This window comes from Mobula hypostoma, chromosome 10 (genome assembly GCF_963921235.1).
Source record: "Mobula hypostoma chromosome 10, sMobHyp1.1, whole genome shotgun sequence".
Classification (NCBI taxonomy): domain Eukaryota; kingdom Metazoa; phylum Chordata; class Chondrichthyes; order Myliobatiformes; family Myliobatidae; genus Mobula; species Mobula hypostoma.
Genome location: NC_086106.1, coordinates 36245921 through 36271311, shown reverse-complemented (window position 1 = coordinate 36271311; position 25391 = coordinate 36245921). Strand labels below are relative to the sequence as shown.

Below are 25391 nucleotides of genomic sequence, written 5' to 3'. Positions count from 1 at the left end.
ATGGGGATGACTGGAAGAATTGGATGGCAGAGCAGACACGATGGGCTGATAGGCCTACTTCTGCTCCTCCATCTTATGCTCTTATGATTAAGGGGAGTTTTCTTTGGTGAGGGACACTGAGGTTGGGCTTGGGGCTTTTGTTAGGAAGAGATGAAGAGAGAAGACGCCAGAGAGAAGAGGTGAAGGGCCTGTTCCCCTGCTGTACTTGTCTCTCCACGTTGACTAAATCTTCAGTGACTAATTCTGATATTTGTGCAAGACTTTGGTCTAAAACCCAGTGAACAGCACAGAAAGCTACCTCAAAAAGAAATTTAACAGAAGGTAAAAATTACAAGGAAACGAAACACAAGACATGTTTTTTCACGTGTTTCTGCTCCGCAAAAGTCGCAAGGAGGTAAATCCTGCACCTCTCTGGTGTGCAACGCGAAGCAGCATTTACCTGAATCCACTTTATTAGGGAAAGCAGTCAAAACAATGATGTAATATACAAATTAGGAGAATGACGTCCACCGGTAACAGGTTAAATGTGCCTAACACAATCTCTAAAATCATTCAAAAAGCTAACAGACATTAAATTACGTGATTTGCAATATTGAAATGGCATCCCAAATGTGACTAGAGCACTGGAATGATACAATATTGTGTAATTCTGGTCGGGAAGAGAAGCTCAGCTATTGAAAAATCTACTTTAACTAATACGTACAGAAGCAATGGCTGCCTAACCAAACCATCAGGTAATCACAGCATCCACTGGCACTGCTGTTCAAGTCACTGGAATAATGAGGTCGGCATTGAAAGTCATTTCAATAACTGTCTAACGGGCACTCTTTCTTTTAATGTTAAAAATGATTAAAAGGGAAATTAAGGTAGGTCAAAACTTATAGCACATCATTCAGCAACGTGGGGACAATGCAGTGCAGACACATGAGGCCCCATTAAATGTGGGCCCCACCTTAGGACCCATCAATGTGGAACCCACCCCTTCACCAGGCCCCATCAAATGCAAAACCCTCTCCTCCATCAGGGTCAGGACGCATTAATGTGGACCACTTCCCCAAGCCAAGGCCCATCCAATGTGGACCCCTCACTGGGCCCCTCCTCTGCCACCCATCCAAGAACAGTTTCAGATTGGACAACATCTTCAGTTTTAATTCGAGCATTTGCCACTGGATGCTGGGAATACAAGCGAAGGTGTTTTGGGAAAGGAGGAGGAGGCATGCTGGATACAAGTGACTGTCGACAGAGCAGCAAAGCTAATAACCTCACATCCTTGTTAACAGTTAAACCCATCGGATACACAATGCCACTCGGTACACTACAGTCAATGAAAATAAATAGGGGGAGTAGACAGCTTGATATCTCAAGCTAAATTGAGACAGCAGAAAGACTGCAGAACTAGAATCTACAAGGCAGCTAAAATCCAGTGACACTACGTACGAGACGTTTACATTTCCAGGGGTAATTCTTTAAAGAGTGTTGTGTATGTGGCCTGGCTACACAACAATGCTATTAATAAAAATGCTGGAGACAGGAGCGAAGTTTCATGGTTCTTTACTAGGAGAAAACGATGCAGAACACACACATACGTATCAATGTGCACCTAATAGCGCATGCAACGACGTGTTACTACAACATAAAGTAGTCCCCATATCATACAGTAGGCTGACCCAGCTGGTGTTGTAGTGGTGTCACCCCGAGTTTAAATCCAGCCGGCTCCCCTGCACGCTTTCCATCCATGCTGGGTTACGAGCTGGTGATCTCTTTGGAAACTCACCCGGCAGAAGGCAATGGCAAACCATTGCTGTAACTTGCCTCGTACGCGGTTCCCCACTATGTCAGAGAGGCGTGGAGGGAAATCGTTCGCTAACTGGAGAAACTCCGGATGTGACATAACTTTCCTTTTTCCTATACGGTACAAGGAGAGAGTGGAAGAAGGTTTTCAAAGATGTCAGCGGCAGATCTCGTTGCAAGTCTGGAGAGCCATTTCTTCACTCCTTTCTATGATAAGGCAAGCACTAGATAAGAAGGAAAACGTGCAGATTAGATATTAAATGGAGACAAAATGGGAACGTTTCTGAAGATAATCAGAACACGCATCTATCTGTAAGCTATGACGACAACTTGTGGGAATTCTAGCGATGGAGTATGTCATTTCTAAAATATTGCAAGTGAATTCATACAATTGCCAACTCTTCATTCCTGTTGCTTCAAGACCTATTCGGGCAGATGGGACTCGTCAGCTCATCAAGGAGAACAAAATTCGGATCTCAAACCCCCACTGCCTTGCGGCTGTACCCACTCACAGGGAAGGCTTCGGGAGTAAACCCGGAGCTGGAGTCCCTAAGGCAGTCCTACGCTGACTGACAACTCCTGTGGTGCTCCTGGTACCAAACTCAATCTGCCGTTCCTTTGGGTGCGTGCAGACGGGGAGCTTGCTACATGGGGCAACAGCTTGCTCTCCATATCGTACTGCCCAGGCTTGCGTATCTGGACAGCTAGGACCAACATCCATGGTCGACTCTGACCGACGGAGGCCTCAGTCACTATAAGACCTATTGAATGGTAGCACTGCAGACATGCCACCTCTCCCGGAAGTTCCGGGAGTCTCCTGGAGATGAATAGCGGCTCGCTGATGCCCGCAACTTATATACAATATCATGGAAATCAACTTTTTTGAGAGCGAGCGAGAGAAAGCAAGAGAGCGTGAGCGCAAGAGAGAGCGAGCCAGAGCGAAAGCAAGCGAGAGCAGACGAGTGAGAAAGCGCGCGAGAGTGCTTGAGAGCGCGCGAGCGACCATGAGAGAGAGAGAGAGTGTGAGCGAGAGCCCGCCATGGCAGAGTGTTCCAAACATCACCCCAGACTACACTAAAGTGTATCCCTGCCTAACAGGGGTCCAAATAATGACAGTGTGTTGCTCGCTGTACTGTTTGCAACAATGACGTTTCTCTTGCCCATGGTGGGTTAAGACTGTAAAAGACGTGTTGAGGTGAGTTTAACGGAGTCATTCATTCATTATCATAACTAACATTATTTAAACTAGCTGGCTAGCTGCTAACGGCTACCCTATTGCAGACATCCCACGTCTCCCGGAAGTCTCCTGCAAATTGATGGTGCTCCCTCCCTGAAATGAGATTTTGCAGGGTGGGATGTCTGGCACTAGATTTTAACACCCGTTCCTAAACCCTAAAAATCACCTAATATAAACACAGAACTCTTTACTGAGGATTGTACTCAAAACTCTGGATTGGTTCTTAAAATATTCAGCTTACAGAAACAGGGAGGCAAGTAAGAGACAGAACTGAGAACTTCATGCTTGGCTCTGTAACAAGGTTTATAATTCTGAACAATTAGTAAATCCCTTTAACTGGAAACAGTTCCAAATATCACAGCATTGTTCCAGCACCTCGAATAACCCTCTTGCTGGTTCAGAGTTTTGAATCCATAATTTGTGTTTTATCCCCTTTAATGAACGTGCTGAGGACTGCATGTTTTTCCCTGACCCTCACTAGTTACACGTGCAGATTACAAAACACACATCTTTAGTTTAAAGAGCCTTTTCTACCATCAGTGCACCAACAGCAGGAACCCAGCAGACACCCATCTTGTCTTGTGCTCATCTTCAGAGACCCAGTGACAGACTCTAGGACAATGCAGGCCACAACTGCTTGAAGGGAGAATGCTTATGCTCGTACCGAGCTGGGTCCAAAGCCACAACTTACCAGTCATGGCTTCCTGCGCAAAGTACTTTACGTCCATATCTTGGTCCTGACCCAATTTCTCCAGTATTGGTTTGAACTTGTTCTGTAAAGTGCTGTGATTTAAAAGCAATTTTTAGTACCTGTGACCTTCAAAACAAGACAGCAGCACATTCACTTAAATCTAAAGCGATACTGGATACTACCCAGATTAAAATCTCCTATTTCTGCCTCTCACGCAGGCTCCCACTACCACAACTGATCGTTTACTGGCCAGATACGGGTTAGAGCTCAACTAGCAGACTATGGTCAGAAACTGCAGCTGAGCTCATTTGGGTTAGTGGATGCAAAAGGAGAATAATTTGGATGCCCCATTTTTATGCCATTGACGAGAGGGGGCACAGAATGCTTGAACTTCCTTTTAATGCAATCCATCTGTTATTGCTTTCCACACAAATCACAAACGCACAATTTCACAAAAATCGTTCACCGGACGGGTTGGCGGGGTGGAGATACGTCGCTACCAAAGGAGGTGTAGGGTGCTCCTTCCCTCCGCAGGCCTGCAGGTCACCCTTGGGCAAGGTGCAACACCTGCTTAAGCCCCCCCACCTGATCCGGGTCACGCGATGCCGTGGGAGCAGATGGTGGACAGTCATGTGTGCAGCCGGTGCAGATCACAAGTCCCGGTTGTACGACCACTGACGCCGGGCAGACAATCTCTGAAGAGCACTGATAATGGCTGGGGGGTCGGGGGGGTCACCTCGTCTTGTAAAGACACACACGGCCCAGAAGGCGTCAATGGCACAAACCAGTTCTGCAGGACAATTTGCCAAGAACAATCGTGGCCATGGAGAGACCACGATCGCCCACGTCTCATGATGATGAAGATGGTGGTGGCGTTAACTGAAATCTCACTGTGCGGTTTTCACTTCTAACCAGGATTTATCCATCAGTGGTTGAAGGAGAGAGGGAAGATGTATTGAAGAAGATTGGAGGAGTAAACTTTTCATGCAGGAGTTTGTAGCTGAGCTGCCAAAGGAGGTGGTGGTGGTGCAGGCAGGAACAAAACCTGGACAGTCACTTGATAAACCTCTGGTTAGGTCACATTTGGAGGACTGAATTCAGCTCTGGTCAGTCCTTTAAAGGGTGTGGAGACTTTGAAGAAGGTACAGAAGATGTTTACAGGACGTTGCCTGTGATAAACCTCTGGTTACGTCACATTTGGAGTACTGAATTCAGCTCTGGTCTCCCCTTTAAAGGGTCTGAAAAAGGTACAGAAGACATGCTGGCTGGTACTGCAGATGTTACCGGAGAGGTTGCTTTCTCCAGAGTGATGGAGTCTGAGGGAGGGACGAGCTGATAGAAGTTTACAAAATTCTGAGGCAAAGACAGACGGCTCACAGTTGAGATGTAAGAGCCAGAAGAGAACAGCTCATAAAGATGTGCCGAGGATTTGAGTACCTGGAACACACCGACGGGTCTGGTGGAACTGGATGCAGGTATGAAACAAGTGTTTACGATCCAATGAAGGGTCACGGTCTGAAACACCGACTGGTTATTCATTTCCATGGACACTGCCTGACCTGCTGAGTTCCTCCAGCGTTTTGTGTGAACATTGAAGTATTTAAGACACTGTTAGACAGGCAAATGAACGTGCTGAGAATGGAGGATCTCGGCCACGTGCGGGCAAAAGGACATGGTTCAATTAGGCGCTGCTTTATTTATAAAGTCTGCAGGTGTTGGAAACCCAGAGCAACACACACAAAATGCTGGAGGACCTCAGCAGGTCAGGTAGCACCTATGGAAATGAATAAACAGGTGACGTTTCGGGCCCAGACCCTTCGTACGGACTGAAAAGGAAGAATTAATCTGGCACAACATTGTGGGCCAATGGGCCTGTTCTACAGGCTCAGTGAGCAAGACAGAGGGATGTGGAGTTAGGGTGGCTGAGTGGGTTTACTATAGCAAGGAGTGATTGTCAGTATAGATGTAATGGACAAGAGGGCATGCTTCTATACAGTACAACTGACTATATCCAGAACCCAAAGGAATATTGCGCATTGCTTGGGAAAGCTGTAGTAAAATGAGGCCCTTGGAATACAAAGCCAGTGGAGAGACCTTAAACAGGTAATTTGGACGAAGGGTCTGGGCCCGAAACGTCACCTGTTTATTCATTTCCATAGGTGCTACCTGACCTGCTGAGGTCCTCCAGCATTTTGTGTGTGTTGCTCTGGGTTTCCAACACCTGCAGACTTTATAAATAAAGCAGCGCCTAATTGAACCATGTCCTTTGGCCCGCACGTGGCCGATATCCTCCATTCTCAGCACGTTCATTTGCCTGTCTAACAGTGTCTTAAATACTTCAATGCTCACACAAAACGCTGGAGGAACTCAGCAGGTCAGGCAGCGTCCATGGAAATGAATAACCAGTCGACGTTTCAGACCGTGACCCTTCATTGGATCATAAACACTTGTTTCCTACCTGCATCCACCTTAAACAGGTAATTTGGAGGGTAGAAACGGGCCACTAAATGTTCTTGGCGAGGATGTCCTTTCTTTAAAAAAAATGGGGAGAAGGCAGGCGAGTGGGGTTGAGGAGAATAATAAATCAGCCATGATAGAATGGCCGTGCAGTATCGATGGGCCGAACAGCCTGTTTCTGTTCCTGTGTCTTATGGTCTTAACCTCTGGATAGAGAAGATGATCGTTTAAGGGTACCAAAGGATCAAGGTCAAGCAGGAAAGTGAGGCAAACACCACAGGGGAGGGGGAGGCCTGAGGGTTAAGTTTATGCCCCTCCCCCACGCAGTACATGGAATGAGCTGCCAGAGGAACTGGTTGAGGCAGGCACATTAACAACTTCAATAAGGACAGGTACGCGGGCAGGAAAGGTTTAGAGCAAGGGTGCACAACTATTTTGGTGCCATGGACCATTACGCTAGGGGTCCATGAACCCCAGGTTGAGAACCTGGGACGATGGGACCGGCAGAGATGGTGGTCTTGGCCGGATTGGACCTGTGGGGACAAAAGACGGTGTGACTCCATCACTAAACGCCACCACAGTGGTGTCTCAACTTCCATTCCAAACCGGAGACGAAACATTCTCCACAGGCCGGGTTATAAACCCCAACTCAAATACTTACCTGGCATCTAAAACCGGTCCTATTTTCTGCAATGATTTAGCCACGTTGAAGCGAATGTTTGGCACCTGATCGCCTGCCATCTGGAGAACCGTCGGTAGCATGTGCTTTGCTGTGATTTCTTGGCCACAGGCTTCAGACAACACCTACAAAAAAACAGCAGAAAATGCAAACGTTCATTCACAGCCCCGACCTTCACGAAGCAAGACTGAAGAAAAGATCATCGATCTGATTTGTGCGACGCTCAGAATGTATTTTGCCCCATGATAAAAAGGCATAGTCCACGCTGACACCAATGATCATCCGCAAGGAGAGAGATGAGGTCCTGCAACGGAGATTTACAGATCAATAGACAAGTTGTAAAGAAGAAGTGCTGGTATATTGTAATCGCTGGACTACCCCTTCTGCCATGTACGAGCGAGTTTAGAAACAGGAAGGCAGGACGGCTGAAATGTACAAAGTGTGGGTGCAGAGCAGACAGCATCACTGGGATCTCTTCCATGGCAAGGTGACCTGAGCCAAGAGGGAACCAGGATTATAAGACGCAAGAGCGGAATTCGGCTATCGAGTCAAATATGATGGCAGAATATAGCATTAGTGGTCAGACTCTTGGCACTGTGGAGGATCAGAGGAATCTTGGGGTCTGAGTCCATAGGACACTCAAAGCTGCTACGCAGGTTGACTCTGTGGTTAAGGAGGCACACGGTGCATTGGCCTTCATCAATCGTGGGATTGAGTTTAATAGCCGAGAGGTAATGTTACAGCTATATAGGACCCTGGTCAGATCCCACTTGGAGTGCTGTGTTCAACTCTGGTCACCTCACTGCAGGAATGACGTGGAAGCCATAGAAAGGGTGCAGAGGAGATTTACAAGGATGTTGCCTGGATTGGGGAGCATGCTTTCTGAGAATAGGTTGAGTGAACTCGGCCTTTTCTCTTTGCAGCGACGGAGGATGAGAGGTGACCTGATAGAGGTGAACAAGATAATGAGAGGCATTGATTGTGTGGATAGTCAGAGGCTTTTTCCCAGGGCTGAAATGGCCAGAACGAGAGGGCATAGTTTAAAGGTGCTTGGGAGTGGGTACAGAGGAGATGTCAGGGGGAAATGAGGTGGAGGATAAATGCGTGGCTGAGGGATTGGAACAGGGGGCAGGGATTCAGATTTCTGGATCATTGGGACCTCTCTTGGGGCAGGAGTGCCCTGTACAAAAAGGACAGGTTGCACTTCAATCTGAGGGGGACCAATATCCTGGCAGGGAGGTTTGCTAAGGCTACTGCGAGTTTAAACTAGAATGGTTGGGGGCTGGCAACCGAACTGAAGAGACTAGGGAAGAGGGGGTTGGCTCACAAATAGAGAAAGCTTGTAGACAGTGCGAGAGGGAGGATAAGCAGGTGATAGAGAAAGGATGCTCTCAGACCGAATGTTTGAGATACGTCTATTTTAACGCAAGGAGTGTTGTGAACAGAGCGGATGAGCTTAGAGCGTGGATCAGTACTTGGAGATATGATGTGGTGCCATTAGAGACTTGGATGGCTCAGGGACAGGAATGGTTACTTCAGTTGTTGGGTTTTAGATGTTTCAACAAGGACATGGAGGGAGGCAAAAGAGGTGGGGGCATGACACTGCTGATCAGAGACAGTGTCACAGCTGCAGGAAAGGTGGACGCCATGGAGGGATTGTCTACGGAGTCTCTGTGGGTGGAGGTTAGGAACAGGAAGGGGTCAATAATTTTACTCGGTGTTTTTCATAGGCCGCACAATAGTAACAGGGATATCAAGGAGCAGATAGGGAAACAGATCCTGGAAAGGTGTAATAATAACAGAGTTGTCATGATGGGAGGCTTTAATTTCCCAAATACCGATTGGCGTATCCCAAGAGCAGGGGGTTTAAGATGGGGTGAAATTTGTTAGGTGTGTGCAGGAAGGTTTCTTGACACAATATGTAGATAAGCCTATAAGAGAAGAGGCTGTACTTGATCTGGTATTGGGAAATGAACCTGGTCAGGTGTCAGGTCTCTCAGTGGGAGACCATTTTGGAGATAGTGATCATAATTCTACCTCCTTTACCACAGCACAAGGCTAATAGGAAGGAGCTTAAGAATAAAATTAGGAGAGCCAGAAGAGGCCATGAGAAGGCCTTGGCAGGCAGGGTTAAGGAAAACCCCAAGGCATTCTACAAGTATGTGAAGCGCAAGAGGATAAGACGTGAAAGAATAGGACCTATCAAGTGTGACAGTGGGAAAGTATGTATGAAACCAGAGGAAATAGCAGAGGTACTTAATGAATACTTCCGTATTCACTATGGAAAAGGATCTTAGTGATTGTCGTGATGACTTGCAGCAGACTGAAAAGCTTGAGCATGTAGATATTAAGGAAAAGGATGTGCTGGAGCTTTGGGAAAGCATCAAGTTGGATAAGTCGCCAGGACTGGATGAGATGTACCCCAGGCTACCGTGGGAGGTGAGGGAGGAGATTGCTGAGCCTCTGGTGATGATCTTTGAATCATCAATGGGGATGGGAGAGGTTCTAGAGGATTGGAGGGTTGCCGATATTGTTCCTTTATTCAAGAAAGGCAGTAGAGATAGCCCTGGAAGTTATAGACCAAAGAGCCCTACCTCAGTAAGTTGATGGAGAAGATCCTGAGAGGCAGGATTTATGAACATTTGGAGAGGTATAACATGATTAGGAATAGTCAGTATGGCTTTGTCAAGGGCAGGTCAAGCCTCACGAGCCTGATTTAATTTTTTGAGGATGTGACTAAACACAATGATGAAAGAAGAGCAGTAGATGTAGTGTATATGGATTTCAGCAAGGCATTTAATAAGGTATCCCATGCAAGGCTTATTCAGAAAGTAAGGAGGCATGGGATCCAAGGGGACATTGCTTTGTGGATCCAGAACTGGCTTGCCCACAGAAGGCAAAGAGTGGTTGTAGGCAGGTCATATTCTGCATGGAGGTCGGCCTCAGAGATCTGTTCTGGGACCCTTACTCTCCGTGATTTTTATAAATGACCTGCATGAGGAAGTGGAAGTGGAAGGATGGCTTAGTAAGTTTGCTGAGACACAAAGGTTGGAGTGTGTGTGGGTAGTGTAGAGGCCTGTCAGAGGTTAGAACGGGACATTGATAGGATGCAAAACTGGGCTGAGAAGTGGCAGATGGAGTTCAACCCAGATAAGTGTGAAGTGGTTCATTTTGGTAGGTCAAATATGATGGCAGAATATAGTATTAATGGTAAGACTCTTGGCAGTGTGGAGGATCAGAGGGATCTTGGGGTCTGAGTCCATAGGATGCTCAAAGCTGCTACGCAGGTTGACTCTGTGGTTAAGAAGGCATACGGTGTATTGGCCTTCATCAATCATGGAACTGAATTTAGAAGCCGAGAGGTAATGTTGCAGCTATTTAGGACCCTGGTCAGACCCCACTTGTAGTACTGTGGTCGCCTCACTACAAGAAGAATGTGGAAGCCATAGAAAGGGTGCAGAGGAGATTTACAAGGATGTTGCCTGGACTGGGGAGCAGGACTTATGAGAATGGGTTGAGTGAACTCGGCCTTTTCTCCTTGGAGCGATGGAGGATGAGAGGTTACCTGATACAGGTGTGTAAGATGATGAGAGGCATTGATCGTGTGGATAGTCAGAGCCTTTTTCCCAGGGCTGAAATGGTTGCCACAAGAGGACACAGGTTTAAGGTGCTGGGGAGTAGGTACAGAGGAAATGTCAGGGGTGAGTTTTTTTACTCAGAGAGTGGTGAGTGTGTGGAATGGGCTACCGGCATCGGTGGTGGAGCCAGATATGATGGAGTTTTTTAAGAGACTTTTGGATAGGTACATGGAGCTTAGAAAAATAGACGGCTACAGGTAAGCCGAGTAATTTCTAAGGTAGGGACATGTTCGGCACAACCTTGTGGGCTGAAGGGCCTGTATTGTGCTGTGGTTTTCTATGTTTCATTGCAAGTTTTTTTTATGCAGAGAGTGGTGAGTGTGTGGGATGGGCTGCCAGAGGCGACGGTGGAGGCGGAAACGATGGGGTCTTTTCAGAGACACCTGAATGGATACATGGAGCTTAGAAAAATAGAGGGCTATAGGTAACCCGAGTAATTTCTAAGGTAAGGACATACTCGGCACAGCTTTGTGGGCCGAAGGGCCTGTATTGTGCTGTAGGTTTTCTTTGTTTCTATGAGTCCCCTCTGCCATTCCATCATGGCTGATTTATTTTTCCTCTCAACCCCATTCTTCTGCCTCCTCCCGTATCCTTTCACACCCTTAACAAATCAAGAATCTATCAACCTCCACTTTAAATATACTCAATGACTTGGCCTCCAAAGCCGTCTGTGACAATGAATTCCACAGATTCAGTACTCTCTGGCAAAAGAAATTCCTCCTCACTTCTGCTGTGAAGGGATGTCCTTCTATTCTGAGGCTGTGCCCTCTGGTCCCAGACTCTTGCACTCTTGGAAACCGCCTCTGTGCGTCCCTTTTATCCATACCTTTGCTCGAGCACTTTGGGAGGGTTTAAGCTAGTGAGGCATCAGGGCTGGGACACAGAATACTCGTGTAGCAGGTGTTGAGTCAGAATTCCATGTCAAACTCACTGAACAGGCAGGTCCAGTAAGCAGAGCAGGCAGAAATAAGTGGGAAAGCACGAGAGGGCTGGGAGGTTTAACCACATGTTTCCGAACATAGAAATTCACAGCACATTACAAGCCCTTCGGCCCACAATGTTGTGCCGACCACGTAACCTACTCTAGAAACTGCTTAGAATTTCCCTAGCACAGCAGTCCCCAACCACCGGGCTGCGGACCGGTACCAAGCCACAAAGCATGTGCTACCGGGCCGCGAGGAAACGACATGTTTTGGCGATAGGAGCTGCTGCACCTTTCCTCATTCCCTGTCATGCCCTGTTCAGCTTGAACACACATGAGGTCATTACCCGCACGTCATCCATGTCAGCGCGGGAAGAAGATCAGCTTGAGCTTGCAAATGACGGCGGGCTGAAAAGTATGTTTGACATAACATCTCTACCGGCATTCTGGATCAAAGTCAAGGCTAAATATCCTGAGATAGCCATGAAAGCACTGAAAACGGTGCCTCCATTTCCAACATACCTCTGCAATGAATGCAACGAAAACTAAAGTGCGGAATAGACTGGACATAAGGAACCCCCTTCGAGTATCGCTGACTCCCATCAGCCCGTGATAGGACCGTCTTGTTGCAGGGAAACAAGCCCAGGGCTCCCACTGATTCAGCAATATTGGTGTGTTGCAATGATTTTATATGTTCATGCGGGGAAAATACGTGCTGTGTGTTTAACATCCAAACGTTACTTAAAATGTTATGATGCTATTGATTTATAAGTGACTTGTAGAACCATACAATAATTACAGCACGGAAACAGGCCATCTCGGCCCTTCTAGTTCGTGCCGAACTCTGCTCTCACCTAGTCCCACCAACCTGCACTCAGCCCATAACCCTCCATTCCTTTCCTGTCCATATACCCATCCAGTTTCTCTTTAAATGATAATATCAAACCTGCCTCTACCACTTCTGCTGGAAGTTCGTTCAACACTTACTTCAAGTTCCCCTGTCCTCCCCGAAAATTGACTTATCATTATATTCACGCGAAGAAAATATCCGCTGTGTGTTTAATATTAAAATACGTTAGATAAACCCTTTTAGAAATGAAATTGAGTGTATTAGCCACTTATCACCTATATTCTGGTCGTGATTAACACCCCTGGATCCCCCCTCCTTTGGGCCATTCCCTTTGAAATCGTTCGTGCTGATATCAGAGAGGTTGAGGTTCTGTACTGCTATAACCTGATAACTCGTACAACTGTGTTTTGCCTTTCTCCTTCGTATCCAGGACATCTTTGAGGAGCGATGCCTCAAAAAGGCGGCATCCATGGTGAAGGACCCCGCCACCCAGGACATGCCCTCTTCTCACTGCGACCCTCAGGAAGGAGGCACAGAAGCCTGAAAGCACACACTCAGCGATTCAAGAACAGTCTCTTCCCCTCTGCCATTTCTGAATGGACACTGAACCCATGCTCTACTTCACTACTTTTTATTTCTGTTTCCGCACTATTATTTTATATATTTACTGTAATTCACAGTTTTCTCTGTTATTATGTGTTGCACTGTACTGCTGCCACAAAGACAGCAAATTTCACGACATTATGCCGGAGACGTTAAACCTGATTCTGATTTCCTTGCTTCCGTACCTCATGCTGAATACTGGGAGAGCTGTCACATGTGACCACTCCTAGGGACGACCTGTACACTGTTACTTGAAACTCTTTTTGCATATTCCTCCAAGAAATGTGTGGGCATCACAGGTTGAAGTGGTATTTAATTCCTTTGTGGTGGGCTGCAGTCCTTGAGGTGTAGGTGCACCCACAATGCAGTTAGGGTGGGTGAGCCAGGGTTCTGACCCAGTTAGTGTCAATGCCCTGATTCAGATTTTTACTGCTATGCTGTAGGCATTTCATTTTAGCAGTTCTGTAAGAGCAATCTGTTCTGCTTTCAGCCTGTTTGGGTCTGAGCTCAGGAATGAGGTGTCATCCAATCAGGATGGTAGAATTGGGAGAAGGTGCTAGAGAATGCTGGGCAGAGAGGTCTTTGTTTGGCGGGAGCTGGGAGAAGACGGGAGGGAAGATGGTGGACAATGCAGGGTGCTTTGTGCAGATGAATGGCTTCGAGGAGGAAGGACCAATAATCCCGTGGGAAAGCCTCTTTGTTCAAGATGGATTTCCAGTGACCTTCGGAAGGTGGTGTGTGCTTTCACGCAGACCGAGGGAGGGTCCAGCGCGCGATTTACAGAGAAGTTCAAGATTTGAGCTCCACTGTGCACTTGTGACATTTTAAGTAGAATCAGCCCTTTTTGCTTTTTTTCTCTTTCTTTCCTTCAATAACTGTTTGCTCAAGTTAACATTCTTAAATATACTCCTGAATAATTCTATGCAGTGTACAATCTGTTATTTTTTGCTGACAGGCGATTGCCAGGGACAGTAAATCACACAGCATTCACACAAACCGGGGTTTGGGTAGGTGAGACATCCCAACCTCACGGATTTTGCGGGACCAAAGTCACATACGCCTTAGATGTACGAAGCCTGAAGTTTCTCCCCGCGGAGTCCAGTGGCTGTTTGCGAGGGGCTAAAAGGCTGCATTTCCAGAGACGCCCAGTAAAAAGGGGGTTTCAGAAGTAATGGCAATATATTTCCAAGTCCGGTTGGTGCGCAGCTTGCAGGTAATATTCCAATGTTTTGCTATTCTTGGCTGTTTACATCAAGTTCAAGTTTAATTGTCATTCATGAATACCCATGAATACATCCAAACGAAACAGTGTTCTTTCAGGGTCAAGGTACAAAACACAGTTCCAACAGTCATACACAGCACGTGGCACATATAGCAGTAAAATATAGTCACACAACAAATATAGTCCAAGTCCCTGAGTCCATGAATGTTGCAGCAGTCTGTAGTCGAACACGTACATCCTGCCTTCAGCCAAGCAAACACTTGTGGGGAGAGGGACAGCACCAACATTAGCATAAACGCTGCGCTACATCACCTCCAGGGCCAGCTCTTGATGCCTCTCTCCTGGGCGGCTGCAAACAGGCGGCCCCATGGCTTGAGGCCACATCCGCTCACCCTGCAGGGGTGTCAGTCACCCCTGCTGCCAGCCCCTGCAGTCCGCAATAAATCAGAAGACCAGACTTGCAGCATTACACATTAACAATGCCGAACAGGGTTTTGCAATCACGAGAAAAGAGACTAAGACAATTGCTGGCTGCCAGTCTGCACGCCAACCACATTGCTGACTCTCTGATGCGGGGAGCAGAACGATCTGCCCCAAGTCCAGCTTCTTCAGTTTCTACGCCGATGGGGTATACCCGCAGCACTCTTTAAGTGCTTAACTTCCAGCAGGGTCTTGAGATCGTAAAGAAATAAATAAAAGACAATAACACCTTCGGCTGGCCCAGTAGAACCCGCCGCGCCCCAGCACACCGCCAGCTGACTGGAAGTTCACCAGTAGAGGCTTGTGGATTAGTAAGGAGTGTCCCAGAATGTCCTCCTCCTCGATATTTCAGTAATAAATCAATATTACGGTGCCATGCCCACCACACCATTCACTGAGTGAATCGTTCAGCCATTCAACCCTCTCTATGACAGTAACAATCACCCTCCTGTGAGCTCATTTGCTTTACTAGTAACGTTGCTTACACCAAAATAAATATAATCTTGCATTTCTTATCAGACTGAGGTTTGCTCTCCTTACTGGGCTTGCTTTGTTTCCCTTCGATATTTAACTGCACTGCCACCTCAACTGTAAATGTGGCCTGTGGCCCATCCCTTTGAGTTTGAATCCCAGCGAGCACTCCCGCAGATGTTAGTACTGTTTTGGTCCAGCCCGCGCAGGCATATCTTTCTGAGGTGTTCCTGCTGATCCAGAGGTCTAAAGTTCAAAGTGCATTGCTATATGAACTCCATATACAAGCAGGAGATTCGTCTTCTTGCAGGCAGCCATAAAGCAAAGAAACACGAGAGAATCCATGGAAAAAGAAAGAATCCTACACAGCAAAGTAAGTCAGACACGCAATGTGCCCAAAAAGAACAAATCGGGCAAACAAGAATAAAAAAATAGTAAACCAGTAAGACACAGAACATGAACCGCAGAATCACCGAAATTAGGTCCACAGGCAGGGAGCCAGTTCAGATCAGTAGATGGCTGCAGGCCACAGCCAGGGAGTCAGCCCGTGCGGAGAGAAGTGAAACCAGTCCAGGGGCCCAATGGTTGCAGTCCACAGCCAAGGAGACAGTTCAGCATTTTATCTGAGCCACGGGCCCAATGGTCGCAGGGCACAGCCAGCAAGTCAATTCAGTGCGGAGACAAGTGCTGACAGTGACAGTTGGTTCACTGCTGAGGTGTGTAAAGCCTCACAGAGAAGTTAGTCTTTCCCCCCTCGACTCTTTAAACTTTTTAACCTGGCTCGTTGCTGAAATCGACTGAACACCACTTCATTTTCCCCACTCAGGCCACTCTCATCCAACCTGAAGTCCACTCCCTGCAATGGCTGCGGCCGCTGCACCTGCATTCTTGAGAGTCCAGCTTGCCAAATCCTTGAGGATACCGCAAAAACGCTAGGTCGTGCAGACCTCTCAACACCCTCCAGAACCTATCAAGCTCCACTTTAAATATACCCAATTACTTGGCCTCCCATCGCCGCCTGTGGCGATGAATTCCGTAGACTCACCACGCTTCGGCTAAAGAAATTCTTCATCTCTGTTCTAAAGGGATATCCCTCTGTTCCAAAGGCTGTGCCTTCCAGTCCTAGACTCACCCACTTTTAGAAACATCCATTTTATCTAGGCATTTCAACTGAATCTCTCCCTCACCTTGTCCAAACTCCAGCAAAGCCCAGGCCCATCAAATAAATCCAGGGAAAGAAGTTAATTCTGTATCTGGAATGACTGTGGGGGCCTTTAAGTACACTTGTAAATTGAAACTAGTTGTGTCAAAAAACTTAAAATTCCCTCAGCCAGATAGTGTATAATGTCCATTTCAAGGTACTCAGATCTCTAAGCAAAAGACAGAGCCATAGTCCACTGCAGCACAGAAACAGACCCTTGTGAAATAAATCTTGAAAGCTGTAAGCCATCTGGTGGGTCAACAGGTCATTAAATCAGTTGTCCTTCAGCTAACACCATCCACAGGGACGGTGAGGAACTCTGCTCCACGAAATCATAAAAAGTCTCGCCCTCAACTCAATTTTTACTCCAGACACCTTGCAGATTAAACACAAAACACCATGACACCTCAGCAAATAACGCAAGCACAGAAGCTCGAATCAAGCAGATGTCAATATTGGAAGGAGCAGCTTTGGCAAAGTGTTAATTGATTTTTTGCAGAATCTAAACATTCACAAAGAATATATTAAAAGAACATTTTAAACAAATCCATAATATTTCTGTTAAATTCTTTATTCTTAAGTGTCTGTTCTAACTGTACATTTTATTCATGAAATATTTTAGCAGCTTGTGAAGTGTAATGGAAGTATTGTCAAATGCATACTCATGTTAATGCAGAACAGGGTGGTCATTCTGCAATGGTAGTCGGGGTCACTGGCCATGGGCAAGTACATTGTCAAAGCTATACTCACGTTAATGCAGAAGAGGGTGGTCATTCTGTGATGGTAGTTGGGGTCACTGGCCATGGCAAGTACTTTCGGCACAATGGTGGATTCTGCCCAGTCTTTGCCAAACTTCTCCACCAACTTGGTCAAGTTGTTGGTCGCGGCCTCGCGAATGGCGTACACTGCAAGACAGCATTCACAGGTCAAGAAATGATCTGATCGCTGTTACGACTTGATTTTCAAATACGTACCTTGCTGATAAAATACAAAGTTCCGAAATGAAATGCTCGTACCACCTTTTTCAAAGTGTCAACCTGTTCCATACCAAGTTACACACAGTGGAGGAAATTATGCACTTGGAAAGTAGCATTTTAATATACTTATTTATTATTGATTATTTATTGAGATACAGCGTGGAACAGGCCCTTCTTGCCCTGTGAGCCACCCCCGATTAACCCTAGCCTAATTACAGGACAATTTACAATGTCCAGTTAACCTACCAACCAGTAGGTCTCTGGGAGGAAACAGGAGCACCCGGAGGAAACCCACGCAGTCAGGCTGAGAACGTATAAACTCTTCACAGGTGGCAGTGGGAATCGAACCCAATTGCAAAGTGTTGCACCAACCAGACGCCACTGTGTCGCCCCATTAGATACTTAAAAAATACTTCGAATAGATTACCATTATTTATTACTAATTATTGTAATTGAATTATTAGTCATTGTCCAAGCCCTAACCGCAATATTCAGATTCGCAGCTCCGCTGCCTTTGGAATAAGAGGCAACGAACCGGAGTGGATCGTGTGTCTACCCCGGGTGCTCAGATTCCCCCCACAACACCCCACAGAGTCTGGAGACGTCCCGCTTAGTAGTCTCATTGGTCATTGTAAACCGTCCTGTGATGAGGCGAGGGTTAAATCGGCCGGTTGCTGGGCAGTGCGTCTCGTTGGGCCTGTTCCATGCTATTCTGTAATAATTAAATAAATAAACGTATCGGTCAAAGTCAAGTCTGTTTCTTGTTGCCATGTGTAGAAGTGTACGACAAGATTGCTTGCAGCAGCAATAACTGGGGGGGAGGGGGACGCCAGTGTTTGAACTATGATGGTATTGGACATTGGGCAGGAACCTGGGAGTACAAACTGGGATGAATGCACTCAGAACACACAATTGAAATGTGGAAGTCATTTTGGGCTTCACTTGGATGGGGCTCTGCAGAGTTTTGTCCCACTGAGACGGGGAAAGAACAGAAGGGTGAAGGAGCCATGCTTGACAAGAGACGCGCAACAGCTCGTCTAGAAGCGTAGGATGCAAAGATCAGCCTGGGCTCCAGAGGGTTACAATGTGGCCAGTAAGGGAGTGAAGAATGGACTTCGGAGAACCAGGAGGGGCCACGAGAAGGACTTGGTGAGTTGGATTCAGAAAAACAAACTTGAAGAACAGGAGGATGGCCAGAGTGAGAGTCTGGGCCGGCCAGAGCTAAAAGAGGCAAAATGTTTGGAGTCGGAGACTTTGGGGGAGATCCGCAATGAATACTTTTGTTTAGTAATCAGCAGTTAGAAGGACCTTGATGCTTGTGTGGGCAGTGATATGCTACAACATGTTGACATTGAGAAAGAGGATGTTCTGGAATTTTGAAAAGCCCTGGGATAGATAAGTCCCTGGGGCCAGATGTGATATACCCCATGGTTACTTACAGGAAGCAAGGGAAGAGATTGCTGCACATTTAGTGACAATCTGGGCATCCTCACTGGCCAGTCCTCACCGGAGGAAGTACCATATGATTGGAAGTTGGCAAGTGTTATTTCCTTGCTCAGGAAAGAGAGTAGGGATGACCCTGGGAATTATAGACCAGTCAGTTTTACTTCACCGGTGGGCAAATTATAGGAGAAGATTCTTACAGACAGGATTTACAAGAAGCATAGTCTGGTTCGGGAGAGTCAGCATGGCTTTGTGAGGGGCATGTCGTGTCTTGAGCCTGACCCAATCCTTGGAGGATGTGACAAAGCACGATGAAGGATTTTTGGTTAGGCACCTGGTAGGGTCACTCAGCATCATGGAAGCACCAGTAAGATGACATGGACAACTTTGAAGGACTTTCATTCAACAAAAGTAACGATTCATCAAGGCTATACTCACCGTGATCCACCAGCCACGTCATGCACAAGGAGTTCAACTTCTCATCAAAAAACTCCACTCCCTAAACAGGTTTTGACAAAAAAAGAATGTTGATAAAATAACCCCTCGAATTTCTAGTAGAACATGCCAACTTGCCACATTTACATTCTAGCCGTCTTCACCTTTCGCTACTTACCAGTACAGTTTGCTAACTGTTTTAAGCCAATGGTGAAGGGGTCACACAAGAAAGACTGGCAACGTGCTCTAATAAACTGCACAAAACTAGATTGTGCCGTGGCAGAAGGCTACACAGAAGATACCCTATCTGAGGTACTTGCATATGGTATTTTGACTACATTTAATTAATTTCTTTGTGCCAATACCAGGACTATGATCCATGAAAAATAGGGAAAAACTTAAAAGTGTCCAATGGTTTAATGCAGACAGTAAGAACGTTACTAACTCCTATCGGTGGCGTAGCAGTTGGCGTGACACTATTACAGCTTGGGAATTCTGATGTCACCTGTAAGGAGCAAGTACATTTTCCCCGCGGAATGCCCGGGTTTCCTCTCACAATCCAAAGACGCACCAGTTGGGAGGTTAATTCATCACTGTTACCTGTCCCCTGTTTAGGCTCGGGTTGGATCAGAGATTGCTGGGCAGCACGGTTCGAAGGGCAGGAAGGGCCTTATTCCTCAGTGTACCTTTAAATAAATAACCCAGTGAATCCTATGCTACCACATCCACAGCAGGGTGCTACTTCAACTTCACGATTTAAATGTAATTATGCATGTGCTGGATTATTTAGATTACAGATCCCACACTCCTGACCCGCACAGTATCTCTCTTCGACATGACAGTGCACCATTCTACATTCACGTCTCCCATGCAGTTAATACATTCCACTTTCTACATTCAGTCACTGGGAACAAGTTAGCCTTTGCATAATTCTCAGGTTACTTTGCTTCATATCCAGCACAGCTAACAATTCCCAGGGTAACCACGTGGCTGAGTCGTCCAACCACAAGCTCTGCCCGTGACTCTGACTCAGACCTTGACAACTCTTTACCATAGAAAGTACAGCACAGAAACAGGCCTTTTGGCCCTTCTTGGCTGTGCCGAACCATTTTCTGCCTCGTCCCACTGACCTGCACACGGACCATATCCCTCCATATGCCTCCCATCCATGTATCTGTCCAATTTATTCTGAAATATTAAAAAAGAACCCGTATTTCCCACCTCGTCTGGCAGCTCATTCCATACTCTCACCACTGTCTGTATGAAGAAGCCCCACACTAATGTTCCCTTTAAACTTTTCCCCCCTCACCCTTAACCCATGTCCTCTGGTTTTTTTCTCCCCTTGCCTCAGTGGAAAAATGCCTGCTTGCATTCACTCTATCTATACCCATCATAATTTTATATACCTCTATCAAATCTCCCCTCATTCTTCTACGCTCCAGGGAATAAAGTCCTAACCAATTCAACCTTTCTCTGTAATTGAGTTTCTCAAGTCCCGGCAACATCCTTGTAAACCTTCTCTGCACTCTTTCAACCTTATTTATATCCTTCCTGTAATTTGGTGACCAAAACTGAACACGATACTCCAGATTCGGCTTCACCAATGCCTCATACAACCTCATCATAACATTCCAGCTCTTATACTCAATACTTTGATTAATAAAGGCTAATGTATCAAAAGCTCTCTTTACCACCCTATCTACCTGTGACGCCACTTTTAGGGAATTTTGTATTTGTATTCCCAGATCCCTCTGTTCCACTGCACTCCTCAGTGCCTTACCATTAACCCTGTATGTTCTACCTTGGTTTGTCCTTCCAACGTGCAATACCTCACACTTGTCTGTATTAAACTCCATCTGCCATTTTTCAGCCCGTTTTTCCAGCTGGTCCAAGTCCCTCTGCAGGCTCTGAAAACCTTCCTCACTGTCTACTACACCTCCAATCTTTGTTTCATCAGCAAATTTGCTGATCCAATTTACCACATTATCATCCAGATCATTGATATAGATGACAAATAACAATGGACCCAGCACTGATCCCTGTGGCACACCACTAGTCCCAGGACTACACTCAGAGAAGCAATGCTCTACTACCACTCTTTGGCTTCTTCCATTGAGCCAATGTCTAATCCAATTTACCACCTCTCCATGTATACCTAGCGACTGAATTTTCCTAACTAACCTCCCATGCAGGACCTTGTCGAAGGCCTTACTGAAGTCCATGTAGACAATATCCAATGCCTTCCCTTCAACCACTTTCCTGGTAACCTCCTCGAAAAACTCTTTAACCACAAAAGTGTAAATATTCACCAAATAGTTTTATGATTAACCATAAAGCATGGGAACACAGCACAACAGGAACATTGTGAGTTTCTAGCTCAGAAAATCTACTTTGTGTTTGCACACCGAAACTGAGAGCGATTTACTTCTTAAAACCAAATACATACTAAATCGGTATGATACAGGAGAGCTTAAGTAAGCTGCAGAGAGTTATAAAATTAGTCAGCTCCATCGTGTGCTCCAGCCTCCTTATTATCCAGGACATCTTCAAGGAGCGGTGCCTCAAAAAGGCAGTGTCCATCATTAAGGACCCACATCACTCTCTTCTCATTGCTACTACCAGAAAGGAGGGACAATTTGTCTGAAGACACACACTTACTGATTCAGGAACAGCTTCCTCCCCTCTGCCATACGATTTTTAAGTGGACACCGAACCCATGAACACTACCTCACTACTCCTGCTAGTTACCGACACAGAGGAGGAATCTACAACAACCAGTTTACAACCAGCACGTCTTTGGGATGGAGGCGGAAATCGGAGCGCCTGGCAGAAACAGAGATGAGGAGTGATTTCTTCAGCCAGAGGGTGGCGAATCCGTGGAATTCACTTCCATGGACAACAGTGGAGGCCAAGATATTGGGTATAATTAAAATGGAGGCTGACAGGCTCTTCATTAATCAGGGCGTGAAAGAATATGGGGAGAAGACAGGAGAATAGGGTTGAGAGGGATCACAAATCAGCCATGGTGGAATTTTGGAGCAGACTCAATGGGCTGAATGGACTAATTCTGCTCTCAAGGTCATTTGCTGCCAAACAATTGGTTTATTGATCATTACAGAATATCTCTCTGGTGCTTCCCTCTCCCTTCCCCTTTTCCTAATCAAAGATTCAAAGGTTCACTTATTTTTTTTCAAACATCTCTTTATTGCTTTTACAGAATGAAAAGAAAACACATTCCATCATCCATAGGTTTGAAAGTGCAACAAGGTTAAAGAAAAAGGGAAAAATGAAATACATAAGAAATAAAAGGAAAAAAAAACGCACAACAAAAACAAACACCCTGCCATTAAAAAAAAAGCTGTCAATTCAATTTGTTACTTTCATCATCCCAAATATTGTTCTCCAGAAACTTGTAGAAAATGTCCCAAATTTCCTGAAATTTGCCAAGTTTGTTTTTCTGTGATGTAGTTTATCTTTTCTAGAGCAAGATACGAAGTCATTCCTTTCAGCCATTGTGAAAGTCCACTGGTTGTTGGTTTCTTCCATGAATAGGCTATGCAACATCTGGCTTCCAAAAAACAAATATTAAGCAGAGACCTTGCATTTTTGGAGGTTACAAAGTCCTTTGGATAAATGTTCAGAATACATAATTTAGGATCAAGGAGCACCTTTTTTCCAATAATCTGACTAATCAAATCCAGCACCTTCTTCCAGAAGCAGATTATCTGGGGCACTCACACAGACAATGGAACAGAGACCCCTTTTAGTGATTACATTTAAAGCATGTGTCTGGAATGTTGGGGTTCAAGTGACGAAACCTGACTGGAGTAATGTACTGTCTGGTTATCCGTTTAGAATGAGTGTTCACTGACTGGGTTTGAACTGAGGAACAAGCTTCTGACCACTCTTTTTCTGACAGATTCTCATGCAAATCAGTTCTCCATGCTTGTAGCATGTTGTTTGATGACTCTTTGCATTTACTTGCAAACGATTTGTATGTAGCCCCCGGTAAGCCTCAGACTCGCTCAGCTCGCTTTCGTCTCGGGGGAGCAGTCTTCAGCCCTGCCAAACGGGGAGATCAAGTTTGTGTGGATGCTGTGTGATGTACCCCACACCGCCAATTAACAGTCAGTACGCCATATACGATTAAATGATTACACTTTATAAGTATTTCTTGGTGATGGGTTAGTAGAAACAAATAGAATAAAGGTGCCAAGTCAGTAACTCTATCAGTTCGGTGCACACTCGCAGGAGCTCTTACAGAACCGGGTCCCCCTTCCTCCAATCGATGTCCTCTGAACTCCACCGACCCACGAATGGGACCACCCTCGGTGATCCACCAAACACTCCACACGAGTCTGTCCTCGCCTTCTCTCCTCGCTGAAGACCCTGGGCCTCGGACTCCCGCTCGGGGTCCGTGCCATCGCCCAGCTTACAGCATCTCTCTCCTCACGTCTCCTCTCTCTGTCCCCATCGTGCCTTCTGCCCAAAGCCCACGAAAAACAATAGCTTACAGACACACAAGAAAGAATACCATCTTTCCCAATGGGTTAGCAAATGAATACAATTCCTGTATCAGTAATTATAACCCAAAGAAGCTGCTCTAGAGAACCACTGTCTCAGCAGTTAACAGTACAGATGAAATTAGAAAAAAAAATTTTTAATAAGTAAAAGAAAGATGATGGAAGAGAAAGTGGGATAGATTGCAAAAGGTACAGGAACTTCAGTAAAATTGACATTTTTAGAATGTTTATGCGTCCAATCAAATTTATGAGCAATTTCGTCCATCTGTTTGTAAGTTGAATAACTGAGTCTGTGAGAGGTTTGTACTTAGTTGGGATAATTTTATCAATAGTAGGAGTAATTTTAACACCCAAATAGGTAAACCCTGTTCTGACAAAGTGACGTCATCCATGTACAGGGCTATGCGATGTTCTACATCTCCTATAGTTATTCCTGCTATGTTAGCCTGTTTAGTTAAAACTTCAGCCTGTGGGTTAGAATATAGAAGCTGTATCTTAGAAATTTTCCCCCTATTCCACTTCACTCTGTCGAAGGCTTTCTTTGCATCCAATGACAGAATAGCGCCATCAGAGCTTCCAGATTTTTCATAAAGTATATTAAAAACTCTTCGAATGTTGTGGAAGCCCTGCCTTCCCTTACAAATCCATTTTGGTCAGGGTGGACCATTTTTGGCAACAGTGGCTCCAGCCTCCTAGCTAATACCTTACAGAGAATTTTGAGATCATTGTTCAGAAGTGAGATTGACCTATAAGATCCACAAAGGGATGGTGGTTTTCCCGGTTTTAACAATCGTGTGATTGCATCCATATTAAGAGAGGAGGAAGGGATCCAGTGTCAAATGACTCCTGATACATATCAAGCAGAGGTGGTATTAGTTTAGTCTTAAAGATTTTATATATTTCAATCGGAATTTCCATTGGGCCCAGGAGATTTCCCTCCCTTCATGTTAGTTATAGCTTCAGACAATTCTTTAGCCTCTAAGTTAAACTCCAGTGAGGAGTGACGTTTCATCTCCGGGCATAAATTCTAACAAGTCGAGAAATTCCTATTGTATTTGTGGAGCTGAATCTGAATATTCTGAGCTGTACAGATTTTGGTAAAATCTCAAAAAGATATTGTTTATTTCCTCTGGGACAACAGTTGTCACCCCCTCATCTGATTATATGGAGTTTATTGCCCTTTTTGTGTTTGTATCTGTTTGATGTGCAGGCCAAAGGTTCACTTATTATCATGTACAACTCTGAAATTTGTCTTCCCCAGATAGCCATGAAACAAAGAAAAAACATGAAAGTCATTGAATAACATCCTGATCATCAGCGCCCCCCCAAAACCACCCCTCCGTCCACACAGAAAATGGAACAGCAACATCGACCCCCACCAACCCATCCCCCGCATGAAAAACAGAGCATTTTACCCCCAAACACCCTCCCCTCGCACAACAAAATGAAAAGAAACAGGCAATATAAATCCGTAAGTCTGACAAAGTCCGCAGTCCTTAAACAGGGGCCGAAACCTGATGGTCTAAACCAGGGGTTTCCACCCCTGCTTGGTTAATGGTCAATTAAAAAAAAGGTTGGGAGCCCCGAGTCTAAAGTAAGACTACCCATGTCAGTGGGCTACAAGTATAATTGTTACTATCGCACATTTGCTTCTGGTGCAAAAGGAAAGAAGATGTTCAAAGTTATTTCCGTCTTTAAACTAAAGTTTCAATTTGATATGAGCAATCATTTCCATTCTGCAAATCATCCATATGGAAGCATTGCTAATAGA

General features: G+C 45.6%; 1 pseudogene; it reads right to left on the bottom strand.

Moving 5' to 3' along the window:
* Positions 1 to 1605: 1605 nt before the first annotated feature.
* LOC134352511 (serine/threonine-protein phosphatase 2A 65 kDa regulatory subunit A alpha isoform-like) overlaps positions 1606 to 25391 on the bottom strand; it is a 50293-nt pseudogene continuing 26507 nt past the window's right edge.